Below are 12,481 nucleotides of genomic sequence, written 5' to 3'. Positions count from 1 at the left end.
ACTCAAGAGCCACTGCCGTCACTGACGGTCCCTCGAGGGACCCAGCGAGGGCTCACGATGGAAAGAAATAAAGGACTTTCTAGCAGCCTCTCAGACAGCTCTAAATTCCTCATTCCACAAATATGGCACCCATAGGACTGCTCACAGACCTGAGAATAATTAGAGAGGTGGGGAAGAGTGAGTGTGTGATGAGTCCAGAGATGCAAATCAGCTCCTTTTAAGTACAATCGCATGTGTAATGTGTGTCGGACATGAGCAGTTTCCCGGCCCATTGATTCTGACAAATAAATGGACTTGTTCTCTGATTTCACAGATATCCCGCCGCTAACTTTCGGTTCCATCAAAGTTCCTAGGCAACAGGGAAAATATTGTCACAAATTCTCCTCCCTTGACACCAACACCGCTTACCAAATGTATTAATAGACAGATTGTGAACACAGGCGAAGACTTGGAGAAAGGTGAACTGTCATCATACGTATGTCCATTTTTTAAATTAACCTTGAGATACTGGTAAATTTAATACTGACCATGAGTCATGCACTTGAATGATGGCTCATTAATAACATACACATGGCTAATATAATCCCTAGCATGTCTATATTGTAAAATAATAATAATACTATAAATAGCATATAACATATATAACATAACATATATATAACATATAAATACTACTACTACTATAGTACTACTAATAATACTAATAACTAACTACTACACTGTAAAAAAATAATGATGTTTTAACTTAAAAAAGTAAGTAACCTGGTTGCCTTAAAATTTTAAGTTGATTGAACTGGAAAAAGTGAGTTAATACAATAAAGGAGAATGGTTTAATCATCAGAAACTCAAAATGATATGTTATCTGAACTAAATAAATGATTTAAGTTGATTTGACAAAAGAAAAAATGTTGTGATTACTACACTGTAAAAAATAATGTTGGTTTAACTTAAAAAAGTAAGTCACCTGGGTTGCCTTAAAATTTTAAGTTGATTGAACTGGAAAAAGTGAGTTAATACAATGAAGGAGATTAATTTAATCATCAGAAACTCAAAATAATAAGTTATCTCAACTAAATAAATTATTATAAAGTTGATTTGACAAAAGAAAATATGTTGTGATAAAAAATCTTGAAAATATTTTTTTACAGTGATGATTATTATTTACATATTTAGTTTACCAATACTCAACCTTTACTAAAAAAATAATAACAACCATTTATCCGTCATGATTTAATTATCATCATTACATTTTTAGTTTACCAAACCTCAAGTTCTCTTTACAATAAAATTACATTCATACATCTATATTATATAACACATTATTATTATATCAATTATTTTATATACTACTTTTATATGCTTTTTTTTAAACACTAATTAATTTTTGGGTAACACTTTATTTCGATAGTCACTTTAGACATTCTACTAACTATGAGTAACTTTTCAACTACATGTTAACTGACTGTCATTAGAGTATTAGTAGACTGTCAGCTTAATATCTGCTAACACTTTATTTTGTTGGTCCCCCAACAGACATTTAACTGACTATAAGTAACTTGGCGACTACAAGTAAACTTATTCTCCTAACCCAAAGCCTAACACCTAACCATAACCTGACAGTCTATAATATACTAATACTCTAATGACAGTTAGTTGACATGTAGTTGAAAAGTTACTTATAATTAGTAGAACGTCTAAAGCGACTATCGAAATAAAGTGCAACCAATTTTTGCTCTTTACTTGCACATTCAAACTTGATAAAATAACATATTTAAATCAGTGGTTCCCAAAGTGTGGGGCACAGCTCAGGTACTGCTGGGGGGCACAGGAGATCAGCAGAATAAAATGAATAAAAAATTGTAAAAAAAAAAGAAAAAAGAAAATGGCCATCGCAACAGCGCTCAAGTGCTTGAATAGCAGTTGGCGCTCTGCCTGTACAAAGCGGCACTGAATGCCAATTCCACTGATTCATTCTTCTTCAGACCGTAGACTTATTGTCATCGTCTGAAGAAGCCAAACATAGGAGTTGCTTGCCATTCAGCGTAAGATAACGTAGGCTACAAGAAGCTGAGCTTGTTAGGCGCTGTCGAAAGAGCTCACTGATTATATATTGTTCATCCAAAGCATCACTGAATTATATTCTCTCTTACTGATATATATTTTAATGATTCAATGACATTACACATACATCAATTCATAAATCTTTCCATTTTTGAACATTTTTGTGAAATGACAGATTTTTTAATGGTTTAAAGGGGGGCCTGAACAAAAAAGTTGGAGAACCACATACATCTTGCAATTGCTACAAGAGGACCCCAATCCCTCCAAGATTTTGTGTGCATGGATTTGACTAGAAGACTGCAGGCCCTCTTGACGTGCTAACACAAGCAGTCTGCTGTGATCTGCGGTGAGCAATTTTTAGAGCCAAGCAGAGCTCTGATTAAACAAACATCCCGTTTTTCACAAGCCTCAGATTCTCCAGTCCTCCATGCACTGAAGCCACATCTTAATGCCTGCAGGACAGGTTGGTTTACACTAGGTTGTAAACGAACCTCTTGGGTTCCCATTTGAAGCAGTTAAGCTGAAGCTCTAAATGCGTGGTAACATCAGTCTAGCTGTGTTTTGGCAGCATGGAGGGCACTGATTTACTGGCTAAGACTATCTCAGTTAAACATCTCCCCATCTCTCTCCACAAGCGATATAAATCCCAGCCTTTAGGGGATGTGGATGACTTTACCTGATGTTCAAGAAATTGGACTAAAAAAGCAAGGCTGTCAGCTAAACGTGTTAAAGGGGTCATGACATGGATTTTTCCCCCTTGAGGTTTTAGAATTTATTTATTCCCATTTATAATGTTATTAAAGTGCTTTGCAAAAACAATTATTTTTAACTTTCATTCTGATCCTTTAAAACTTGTCAGTAAATGGCCACTGTTATGATTGGCTAACGTCACTACATCGGAAACACCATCAACGCCCAGTGTTTTGAAAATATTATTTATATAAAAACCGTCATTTACAGACAAAGCATTGAAATCATTTTATGTGATAGTTTGTGATCCAACTTCATCAGTCCAGAAATTTTTTTTTTTTTTTTTGTGAACTCTCCATTACACTGTGCTTTGCTGACAAAACAAAATGCTCTGAACAAACATATAGTCCTCTGACGGGATGTGGGACGCCATTAAAAGAACATCCACTTGTTTTTAACGTTGGGATCCTTCTGAAGTCTGTACAGGGACTAATGAGCTGTTTAAACTGGATGTGTAAAATCAAACGTCTTTTACTCTTCCATTTGTCCAAGTGGAGCATTTTAGTGCACTGTAAACCCTAATGTTGTCTTTACTTAAACAATCAAGTGTACTTGACTAAACATTACTTAAAATGTTGCATTTTGGCCCTGTCACTCAAAAATATAAGTTCAAATAACTTATTTACCTTCAAAATACGAAAACTTAAGATTTCAAGTGCTGTGAACTCAAAATAATGATTAAACCTTACAAAAGGTCATTTTCAAAAATGTCTTAACTGTGAAATGATGATACATTCATTCATGCTTTCTTTCAAGTGCAAGGTGTCATTCTTATTTTACCAGTAAACAAATGGCTTTCATTTTACAATTATTGATCGTACTGGAAATAAACTGATGTTTATTTAAAAAAAAAACTGATACTTTAAACTTGACAAATAAACTTTATTACCCATATTCAAGTGCTTTTGTAATACTGGGGGTTGCACAATTTTCATACATTTCACGTGCACATATTTGCCACGTGCCAAAATGCATGAAAGAGTTCCTCACATCAGCCAACAACCAAGTCACAATAAAAAAAAAAATAAAAAAAAATAACAGAAATACAGCGACGACACATTATGTTGAACGTTAAATCAAATTAATTTCAAAGGTTTAAAACGTCTCTCTCTGATCTTCCTCTGATGCGATTTGTCACGCAAGCAGTTCTGCATGGCAACAAGAGAACTAATGCGCTGATTGGTGGATTACAAAATTGGTGATTTTCGCATCGTCTCGTCAGTTGCTGACACCAGTTCAAATGTGAAGACGGGACGGGAGTTATTCTTTGTGTAACATTCTCGGTAAGTACAATTATTAAGATATAAAGTTATTTTGTATGACTTTTTAACTCAGAAATATGTTTATTTAAATCCTTGCACGGTTAATAAAAGAGAACGCAGCCATAACGTTAATTAGTTCCTGGTCAAACTTTTCCAACACGTTTTATGTGATGATATGATAACTGCGATATCAAACGATTCTTTAATTTATTAGTTTAATTGTGTAATCGTGTATTTCTCGGAAAAAGAACATAGTTAACTAACGTTAACGTTATTTGAGACCAGTCAACTTTGTGATGTTTTTTTTCTGGTCAATCTTTTGACAATCTCGACATTAATTAACAGTATTTTCTTCATGACTTTGTGATAGTATGATTATTGAAATGTCAACTGCTTATTTTCTTATTTTACTAGTGAGATAGCTACATATTCGACGATCTTTTTTTCTGTGCAAGAAAGAACATGGCAGCTATGCACAGACCATGTGGGTAATTTTTCCCGGGCAAAGGTCAGTTTTACCAGTAACTTGCAAATATTTTCATGATACATTTCTGATTTTGACTTGTAAAACGTAAAGTATCTATCACAAGTTGTAAGAACATTTGTTACTATAGCAACGAGTCTTGAACGAATAATTCGTAGATTGTAAAATTAGCGTCACGCTTGTCACCAATAATTACAGCGATTTAGTCATATGGAAAATACTAGTATAGTATCAAGTCAATGCGAACTAGCAACTTTTGGTTACAAACATTAAAAATTTTACTTTTCGTTTTCAGCAGAACAAAGAAAGCCATGCACACAACTGTTTGAGCATGAATAGGCTATGATCATTTTCACTTTTGAGTGGTCTATTCCTTTAACGTGTTAAAAATATTTCTTAGCCTCTACATTTGTTTCCTAATTATAAAGCATTTCAATGTGCACGCTAATGTGATTATGTGATCTGCTCTTATCTCCCCAGTTCAACAGAATTGCTGGCAAAAAACCTAAAGCAGGATTTCTACGAGAACCTTGATAGATATAGTCCACGGTTCATGGACCTTTTTTAAGCCAAAAGGGGGACTCCTGGTCAGTAACGGTTACTTGGCTAACTTTTTGAATCAAATAAAGGTTAGTAATGGTTAATAATAATAAACAAGGTTTTGTCTTATTTAAGATAACTTAAAGGATAACTTTTACTCACCCTCAAGTTGTTCCAAACCTGTATACATTTCTTTGTTAACGCTGAACACAAAGGAAGATATTTTGAAGAATGTTTGTAATTGAACAATTTTGGGTACAATTGGTGTTCTTAGTATTGTTATTTTTGCAATGTTGGCCCAAAACTGCTTGGTTACAAACATTCTTCAAAATGTATTCTTCCTTTGTATTTAACTGAGCAAAGAAATGTACAGGTTTGGAATAACTTGAGGGCGACTAAATGATGACAGAAATTTCATTTTGGGGGAACTATATCTATATATTTAAGAGCATTCATTTAATCGTATATTCTTACAAAAGTTCTTCAAATATATTGATTAGTTGTTGGCATTAATGGAATTTTGTGTTTTCCTCCAAAGTTAGCCCAGCCAACGGAGGTCCTAACCCTTGTGATTCAAGGACTACCTATCATGCTTGGAGATGATGGTGACTCTTTCTTCAAGTCATGTTTAGTAAGTGCATCTGTTCTTCACGTGTTAACATTAAAACAACCACCTGTGCTCCCATTAGTCTAAGCATTTGTCAAGCATTTGAAAATCATGTTGATTTTAAAGCAATAGTTTCCCGAAAAAATTAAATTTGCAGGAAATGTTCTCACCTTCAGATTATTCAAGATGAAGAAGAGTTTGTTTCTTCATCTGAAAAGATTTGGAGAACTTCAGCATTACATCACCAGCTCACAAATTGATCCTCTTTAGCAAACAGATGCTCAAACTTGTTCAAACAGCTGATAAAAACATCACAATAATCCACAATTAATCCACACGTTTGCTCTTTCGACTCTTACTTACAACACCCATTCGCTACAGAGGATCAATTTGGGAGCAAGTGATGTGATGCTACAGTTCTCCAAATCTTTTCAGATGAAAAAACAAAACAACAACTCTATATATTTAATGGCCTGAGATTGAGTGCATTATCATGTTTGGGTGAACTATTCCTTTAAAATACAAATGTAGCCAGTTCTATTCCTTTAAAATACAAATGTAGCCAGTTCTTCAAATTAATAAATGTAATTTATACTGCATACTTAAAAAAAAAAAAAGTATTGTCTTTGCTGGAAACATGTACATTTTCATAAAGTCAAATGCGTACTTGTCCATATAATTTGGGATTAAGGTTAGTGCTATGTGTGTTTTTAATAAATCTAGTGCACGTTCTGATAAACATCAATTTATAAACATTTGATTCCTGATCGTAATACTCTATTTATGTCTGTTTTTACACTAGGTGTCTGATCATCGCAACTCCATCCTTAATGTGCCAGTGGGCATCTTATTTGAGGACACTGACCTTCAGCCCCCCAATTCCTTGTATTTAACTTCTACAATTGGAATAATAAAATGCAGGACCTCCCACAGGCTATGTGTCTCCTCTTCGGTCTGATCTACGAACTTGAACTGAATTACCCCAAATCACTTGGCAACACGTTTGATTTCATCCAGCGTGTGTTAATGTCAATGGGACAATATTCTCTCAAGCCTAAATTGCAGTCTCTGGCAAACCAGCTTTTTGTAAAAAAAAAAAAAAAAAAAAAAACTTCACTTTGAGACTTTAACACCACTCTGAGAATGTTCTACAAATGATTTGCAGGATATATATACCATGTATTGGTACCATTTTTACTACCTCTTCAGTTTTGTGACCCAGAAAATATTTGTTTAAAAAAAATGCCACTTTAAGACTTTAATATTTCTGACAATGTTTTGTGAGGGAAAATGGATTTAAATTGTGAAATGCTCTAAAATTAATGTGCATTAGTCAGTTTAGTACAGTACCATTGTTGGTAACAATACCTCTACAGTGTGTTCAATTACAGTATAGTTTGTACTGTAATATTGTGCAAATATTTGGTCAAAGACAGTGACTATGGTCAGTATGCTTTACTTATTTTGCTGTGATTGCATAAAGCTTAAACCAGTAAAATGTTAAAAGAATGTACATTACGTGTAAATGTTCAGTACATTTACAAAAATCTGAGACTTAAGTGTATTTTGTAAGTGATCAGAGTTGTACAATTGATATTGCACTACTTAATGTTAGATACTGTTGCCACATTTAAAGTTATGTACAGTGTGAGACTCATTTCCATTTGAAATTTTGGTCAATAAAGACTCAAAAGATCAATATGTTGTTCATTGTTTTATGTTAGTGCAGTGTGCATACAGCTTACAGTCAAAAATAATAGCTTTAATATTTTAAAATAATATTACAGTAACATTTTCATGTTGAGTTTACTTAAATATACAAGTACAATTGATATTAACACTAAGTTAAGTGAACTTTATTGTTTAAGTGTATTAAATAATCGTCAAGTTTGGTGAACTAAACAATTTAAGTCAAGTCTACATAACTACCAAGTTAAGTAAACTTAAATATACAAGTTTTGGGAGACCCCATTACTCAATTAAATTGAGGGAACGAGTTTACTCAAATCAATTGAGTTAAATCAACTTATTAGGTTTTTCAGTGTGAACTGAACACGTATCTGTATACAGTATCCAGTATCCAGTGTAGACAGCATCTTTGATTATAATGGGTTTTATTTACATTTGACACAATACTCACATCCAATGTAAGCAAATGTCAGCTGTTAAGTGACTGAATGTCAGTAGGCGGGGCCTGTGGTGCAACAATGTATAACTAATCGTTTATGTCTTGTTCTGCAGGCACCCATATGCAAATTTAGATTATGGGAACGTTCCGGGAACATTAGTTTGTGGTTCCCAGAACGTTCCTAGAACTTTTCCTTATGGTTAGGGGAACGTTCCCGGAATGTTCTCCTTACATTATAAAAATGGAACCTAAAATAACCTACATACCTACATGGAACATTTCTATAACATTCTTGTGTGGTTACCAAAAAAAAAAACAGTTGCTCTAAATAGCATTTGGACACTTATGACAGAGATAAAAATGGCATTGCATGAAAAAACCAAGTGGCATTTTAAAAGAAAATAGCACAAGCACACCCACTAAAATTAGCCTTGATATTTTAGTGGATTAAAAATGAATGGTTAAAAGTCATCACAAAAATGGCTGCCATTTGTGTTTATTATTTAATCCAATTCCATTTTTAAGTGTGAGCTAAGTGTCTAAATATTTTATGGATAAATCTTTTTACACAATATTTACCCCAAATTCACTCAAAAATATTTGAAAACAGAAAAAGGGTGTCAATAGATTTGGGAATTAATACAAGGGGGAACAGACTTCTGATAATTATATATCAGTCCAATAATCGGCCTGGTCTAATCTCTGGTTTATCAATACTTTCATCTGTGTTCACAATATTAAGTGAATTTAACACTCATCTATTCAACTTATGAACAAGTCCAAGGTCATGGAGGTAGACATCGCTACAGTCGCTTGAACAATAACAACACCTAAACTACTTAAATTCAGGAAATTCACCCGTCTTGTTTCATTTACACTGCGTAAACATGCTTCCATTACATCCGCCACCAGCAGAGCTCTCCCGACCGGCTTCCAAAGGCACCAAAACATCAAGTCAAATGATCTAGAATAAATGCAAGTGAGCTTTAGAGATAACCGAGCAAATATATAGTATTTGCTGCTTTCAACAGCTCCTTCTGAAAGCATTTATATAGGCTATTTTCAACCAACCTTTAAACCACACATAAAGAATTGTGGAATATCATAGGCAGAGAAGGACACATCTATACCACTTTCAAAAACCAACCATGAAGGCATCTTAGTAGAAAGGAAAAACTTTAGAAACAAGTTACTATTCAGACTCAGAGTAGAAGGATGTGGGTGTCACAATTTGCTGAGAAACTCTATTTCTCAATTGGCTCTAATAGGCTATTGGCTCTTTTAACTGACAGGCAAGAGTGCTGCATTTTTTTCTTCCATTCATTACTTTACAAGTGTCCTTCTCATCTCCTACTCAGAATAGAGAACAATACATACTAAAGCAATTTGATAAATGCAATTATTTCACCCAGCTCATCATATTAATACACTGTCTGATTAGTTTACCTTTGATGTGTAACTAGTTTAGAAGTTAATTGGTCAAAGGCATGGTGACTGCCTCATACATTTACCAGATTAATCCATCAGTTTATAATTTTATGACAAGATATTTTTATATGAGTAAATCAAATGGAAATAAGCCTCTGTTTTTTAACGTTTTATTCTGAAATGTTATTTGCAGTCTGTATTTTTAGGGACATTATGCTTAAAAAAAAAACAAGTTTCTTTTAAAAACAAGAGAGAGATGTCAGGGGACGTGTTCGTAAGGTCAATGGTTTGAGAGCTAAATGTCCTGGAAGAGGGATACATAATATGTGCCTGTGGGTTAATAAGGCAAGGCTATGACTGACATATTTTTCATTAACTTCGTAAATGTTGCTGGCTATGATGAGGAACTATGGGCCAAGATTTTCTCTGAAATCTGTGCTGACTTATTCCATAGTGACAGACATCAGATATACTGTTTGTTCGCAAAACACATATTATAGAGGACTGATTCTGGTATGCAAACCTTATTAGAGATGAGTCATGTGATACAGATTGCATCCAAGTCTCATAGGACAAATTAGCACAATCTACATTCTTATACGTATAAAAAGCTCAAAGGAATTCAACATTATAATCACTTCTGGCAAAGACCGTGTTGATTTAAAAAGTAAAAGATACAGAGGCCTAACAGGCTGATGATTCACAGTGGTTTCAGGCAACAAGTGTGCATAATTTATGAAAGTAAAAATCTACTCTTCGGCTCATACATTCTGCACGGTTTGGCTTTAAGGTAAACTGAATGTTTTATCAAGTGCATTCTACAGTTGCTATTTTTAATATTTATATTAATACACTACCATTCAAAAGTTTGGGGTTTTGTAAGATGTTTTATGCTTTTGAAATATATCAATTCTGCTCACCAAGGCAGCATTTATTTGATCAAAAATACAGTAATATTGTGAAATATTATTATTTTGGAATGCAGCATCATTACTCCAGTCGTCAGTGTCACATGATCCTTTAAAAATCATTCTAATATGCTGATTTGCTGCTCAAGAAACTTTTATTATTATTAAGAGCAATAATAACCATGATAGATTTTTTTTTTCTGAATTCTTTGATGAATATAAAGACCAAAAGAACATCATTTATTTGAGATAAAAATATATTTTTTTTTTACATTGTAAATGTCTTTAATGTTAGTTATATAATTTTACATTTATTTATTTATTTAGCTGATAATTTTATCCAAACAAATCGACTTACAATTGCTATGTCAGAATTCGCACGCCCCTGGAGCAACTAGGGGTTAAAGGGATACTCCACTTTTTTTGGAAATGGGCTCATTTTACCACTCCCCCAGAGTTAAACTGTTGAGTTTTACCATTTTCAAATCCATTCAGCCGATTTTCCGATATTTAGAAGAATATTAGTAACCAGACAGTTTCTGGTCTCATTGACTTCCATAGTAGGAAAAAATATACTATGGAAGTCAATGAGACCAGAAACTGTCTGGTTACTGATATTCTTCTAAATATATAAAAAAAAATGGCTGAATACATTCGAAAACGGTAAAACACAACTTTTTAACTCTGTGGGAGTGGTAAAATGAGCCCATTTCCCAAAAAAGTGGAGTATCCCTTTAAGTGTTTTGCTCAGGGACTCTGCTGTCTAACAGTGGATTCGAACCCGGGTCTCTCACACCAAAGGCATGGGTCTTATCCACTACGCCATCACCACCCCACTATAGTTTAACACATCATACTTTAAAAACGGCATATTTTTATACTAAGGTTATATAGTGTGTGTGCCCCCTTTCAAGAAGACTGCCAGCTGTTTTGTGTTACAAACAAATTTCATGCAGGTTTCATAACCAAAATCACTCACGATCTTCAGTATTCAAAGCCATACCACGCAGGCTATTCAGTCCTACATTCCAACTATACATAATCAAATATTTGCTCTTATAGGGGATTTTTTTTCCCACTAGCTAATCTCAAATGTTAGTAGTAATTCAATTGACGTCCTCTGTGCTTTGTTATGAACTTCTATTAGCTTGCAAGAGTAAGATGTCAGCTCTGAAAAATGTGAAATACTCCATTGTTTTCCCTTGACAACTTGATAGTATCTGCAAAAAATGCAATCTGATAGGTTCTGTTTCATACTTTACTAATTAGTTGTCAGTCTCTATAAGACAGCTCCCTTCACTCTTCCCAAAACACTCTTCTTGCTTATTCACGAAGATAAAACTGAAAAATCGGCATGAAAAGATAATGAAGGTCATGTAGGAGATAAAACAATTGCTTATATATTTATAATACAAAGCTACCATAAATCATGTAGACTTGGTTTCATACAGGGCTTAGATTAAGCCAGGATTAGGCCTTAGTTCAATTAGGGCATTTAAGTAGCTTTCATAAACGTGCCTAAAGAAATCATTATTGGTGTACATCTTGAGACAAAACAATGGCACTGACATATTTTAAGATGGAAAAAATTGGAAAATTGGATTGGAAAAAAGCAACACATACTTCTTTAGTTTCACAGAAGAACGTCGAGAGTGACATTTTGTGTACTAGTCCTTTAGCATAACCATTAAGTTATGCCAAAATTCAGCAGAGAAATGAAACAAAAGAGATGATGGTTGGTTGAATCACACTGATTCATTTGGTCTGTTTGATAGTAAATGTTAGCTCTTTAAAGCTGTCCATGTGATGGACTGCAGATGCCATGTAAAACTGCACAATTAGATGTTACTCACTGCAAACAAATGGTAGAGTAAGACTCATTTTCAGAGCCTTGTCTGCAAGTTAAAATCTGCTATTCCCATGAAGGCTGTTATTGGAGTTAGCAAGGACGGGAACCTCAAGGGGAACATCAGAGGTAAAAAACATACCATGAAACCCCCAAGAGATAACAAGAGTCACACACACACACACACACACACACACACACACACACACACACACACACACACACACATCCCATGCAGGATATTTGAAAAGCCAAGAACTCAGAAAGTCCCTCATGCAAAATCAGTAGATCTGTTCCAAAACCAGTTGAGTGCTGCGTAGTAGCATATGTTTTTATCATTAACAAAAAGGTGAAGGATTAAAACAGCTAAAACTACAATTTAAATTTAAAGCTAAATAAAAATGACAAAAACACAAAAAAATTATTAATAAATAAATAAATAAATAGGCATCATAATAGGCATATTG

At 34.0% G+C, this 12,481-nt stretch overlaps 1 protein-coding gene and 1 long non-coding RNA gene across 7 annotated transcripts in view; one reads left to right on the top strand and one right to left on the bottom strand.

The window, feature by feature from the left end:
* The window catches only part of pde1a (phosphodiesterase 1A, calmodulin-dependent), a 103,167-nt gene that overhangs the window by 35,561 nt on the left and 55,125 nt on the right, over window positions 1-12,481 (bottom strand). The window lies entirely within an intron of this gene.
* LOC148978381 (uncharacterized) lies at window positions 3,897-6,961 on the top strand. 2 transcript variants are annotated; one of them, XR_016169332.1, is made up of 5 exons: window positions 3,897-4,094; window positions 4,488-4,581; window positions 5,038-5,186; window positions 5,636-5,728; window positions 6,507-6,961. It is a non-coding gene; the product is annotated as an uncharacterized LOC148978381 (long non-coding RNA). The 2 variants fall into 2 exon arrangements; XR_016169331.1 differs by lacking the exon at window positions 4,488-4,581 and having other exon boundaries at window positions 3,908-4,094; window positions 6,507-6,957.

This window comes from Pimephales promelas, chromosome 7 (genome assembly GCF_988280905.1).
Source record: "Pimephales promelas chromosome 7, fPimPro1.hap1.1, whole genome shotgun sequence".
NCBI lineage: Eukaryota > Metazoa > Chordata > Actinopteri > Cypriniformes > Leuciscidae > Pimephales > Pimephales promelas.
This window is presented reverse-complemented; position numbering and strand designations above follow the sequence as displayed.